This window comes from Balaenoptera acutorostrata, chromosome 2 (genome assembly GCF_949987535.1).
Source record: "Balaenoptera acutorostrata chromosome 2, mBalAcu1.1, whole genome shotgun sequence".
Taxonomy (NCBI): Eukaryota; Metazoa; Chordata; class Mammalia; order Artiodactyla; family Balaenopteridae; genus Balaenoptera; species Balaenoptera acutorostrata.
The window spans coordinates 41,460,845-41,464,108 of record NC_080065.1 but is presented as its reverse complement, the minus strand read 5'-3'; the positions used below and the strand labels follow the sequence as shown (position 1 = coordinate 41,464,108).

Genomic DNA, 3,264 nt, shown 5'->3' with positions numbered 1-3,264 from the left:
TGCTAGAGAAGCCAACAGCCTGGAAAAACCAATGGGTTCAGGTACAGAAAGCTCTCCTCTCTTTGGCCAAAGAACCAGGAAAGGAAAAATCTAGCGAGGCAGAAAGACATTCAGATAATAACTATTTTTCTCCAGCCAAACACCACCACTGGGGCTCCCCCATGCACAACCAGCAGCAAAAGCTGAGTGGGGAGCTGAGACTTTCAACCCACCTGGTGGTAATGAGGCACCTCTCCCACTCCTAGTGGAAGGCTGAATTCCCACTTCCATCCTAGAGGGACAAGGTACCCCTCCTTCCCTGGATGTCAATGTGGAGGCAAAAGAACTTGGATTTCCAAGTCTACCTGACAGTAACCAGGTGAAGTACCCCTGTTCCCACCAAAGTGTCTCACAATACCTAAAGTATCCAGGTTTCGATAAAAACCTCACTCGTTTTACCATAAATCATGAAAATGTTTCTCTGAATAAGAAAAAACAATCAACAGATGCCAATACCATGATGAAAACAGAATTATCTGATGATGATTTTAAAACAGCCATCATCAAAATGCTTCAGTGAGCATTTATGAACAAATGGGAAAAAAAGCAAATAAATAGAAAGTATCAGAAGATAAATAGAAGATATAAGGAAGACCCAAATAGAAATTTTAGAACTGAAAAATACAATAACTGGAATTTTTAAAAAAACTCAGTAGATAAGCTCAACAGCAGAATGGAGATGATAGAAAAATAAATCAGTCATACTGAAGACAACAATAGAAACTGCCCAATCTACAACATAGATCATCTAGACTAAAAAACATGACAGAGCCTTAGGGACCTGTGGGATAACAACAAAAGATAAACATTTGTGTTACTGGAGTCCCAGAAGGAGAAGGGAAATGGCAGCACTGAAGAAGTACTCCGAGAAATAAATAATGGCTGAAACTTGCCCCAAATTTGGCAAGTGACATAAACCTACAGATTCAAGAAGCTGTGCAAATAACAAACCATAAACCCAAAGAAATCTAGGCCAAGACCCACTGTAATCCATGTTGTGAAAACTAAAAATAAATAACCTTGAAAGCAGCAATACAGAAACACCTTATCTGTTGGGACAAAAACAAACTGAATGACAGTGGATTTCTTATCAAAAACCATGAAGGACAGAAAGAAGAGTCACAGCATTTTTCAAATGCTCAAAGTACTGTAAATCCAAATTTCTATATCTGGTGAAATGATCCTTCAATAATGAAGCAGAAATCAAGACATTCTCAATGAGGGACAACTAAAAAACTTTGTCACCATCAGACCTACCCTAAAAGAATGGCTAAAGAAAGTTCTCTGCAGGGGTTGAGCAGGTGGGGCTCACACCTACGTGGCCGGGTGGGGAGCCCAGGGGACGGGGGAATGAGGAGGCGAGGCAGGTCTTGCAACGCCGCGCTTCGGCTCGCATGGGCATTGGGTGCACGGTTGTAGCTGCCTGGTGGCGGGAGAAGTGGCGCTCGAGCCAAAGGACACGCAACTGCCCTCGCGTGGTCATGGAGGTGCCGCAGCGGCTACTGGCAACCACTTCGGCCCCTAGCTGGAGCCGAAAGCTACTGCTGCTGCCGCTGCTGCTGTTCCTGCTGCCGGCCAAAGCTCTGTGGGACTTGGAGGTGGAGGAGAGGCCCCCAACCCACGAAGAGGAGTGCCACTTCTATGCATGTACACAAGTGTACCTGGTGGGGAGGCGTCCCAGGTTTCGGTTGCCAACCACTCCCTGCACCTCAGCAAAGCCAAGATTTCCAAGCCAGCACCTTATTGGGAAGGAACAGCTGTGATAAATGGAGAATTTAAGCAGCTGGAAGTTAACTGATTATTGTGGGAAATACCTGGTTTTTTTCTTCTACCCACTTGATATCACTTTTGTGTGTCCAACTGAAATCAGTTATTCTTTGGTAACAGAACTGAGGAATTCAGATCCATAAACACTTAAGTGGTAGCATGCTCTGTCGATTCACAGTTTACCCATTTGGCCTGGATTAATACCCCTCGAAGACAAGGAGGACTTGGGCCAATAAGGATTCCACTTCTTTCAGATTTGAACCACCAGATCTCAAAGGACTATAGCGTGTATCTGGAAGACTCAGGTCACACTCTTAGAGGTCTCTTCATTACTGATGACAAAGGAATCCTAAGACAGATTACTCTGAATGACCTTCATGGGAGTAGATTTGTGGATGAGACACTGCGTTTGGTTCAAGCATTCCTGTACACCGATAAACATGGAGAAGTCTGCCCTGGTGGTTGGAAACCTGGTGGTGAAACAGTAATCCCAGATCCAGCTAGAAAACTGAAGTATTTTGATAAACTGAACTAAAAAATACTCTCTCAGGTCTTGATGCTTGAAACTTCTCAATAAAGTTCACTGTTTTATTACCGAAAACAAAAAAAAGTTCTCTGAAGAGAAAGCAATTATAAAAGAAGAAATTTTGGAACATCATGAAGAGAGAAATAACAATGGAAAAGAATAAAAATATCAATGAATACAATAGACTTTCTTCTCTTGATTTTCTCTATTATTTTTGACTGTTAAAGCAAAAATTACAAAATTGTCTGATCTGGTTGTCAATATAATGTAAATGTAAAGGAAATATTTAATATACTTACATAATAAATGGGAGTGTAAAGGGACATAAAAGAAGATAAAGTTTCTACACTCAAACTGGTAAAATGTCTACATCAGTAAATTGTAATAAGTTATGCATTATGATACCTAGAGAAACCACTAACAAAGCTATACAAAGCTATTATAGATAAATCAAAATGGAATGTAAAAAAATGTTCTAGTAACCCACAGGAATGAAAGAAAAAGAAAAAAGAATGATAAAACAGTAAAGTAAAAGGATGGAAATATATGCCATGTAAACTTTAATCAAAAGGAAATAGGAGGGGCTTCCCTGGTGGCGCAATGGTTAAGAATCCGCCTGCCAATGCAGGGGACACGGGTTCGAGCCCTGGTCCGGGAAGATCCCACATGCTGTGGAGCAACTAAGCCCGTGCACCACAACTACTGAGCCTGCACTCTAGAGCCTGCGAGCTACAACTGCTGAAGCCCGTGTGCCTAGAGCCCGTGCTCTGCAACAAGAGAAGCCACTGCAATGAGAAACCTGCGCACTGCAACGAAGAGTAGCCCCCGCTCGCCGCAACTAGAGAAAGCCTGAGCACAGCAACAAAGACCCAACGCAGCCAAAAATAAATAAATGAATAAATAAATAAATTAATTAAAAAAAAAAAAAAGAA

General features: G+C 41.9%; 1 pseudogene; it reads left to right on the top strand.

Annotated features, from left to right (window-relative positions):
* Positions 1 to 1,520: 1,520 nt before the first annotated feature.
* LOC103012767 (peroxiredoxin-4-like) lies at positions 1,521 to 2,341 on the top strand (annotated as a pseudogene).
* The last annotated feature ends 923 nt before the right edge of the window (positions 2,342 to 3,264 follow it).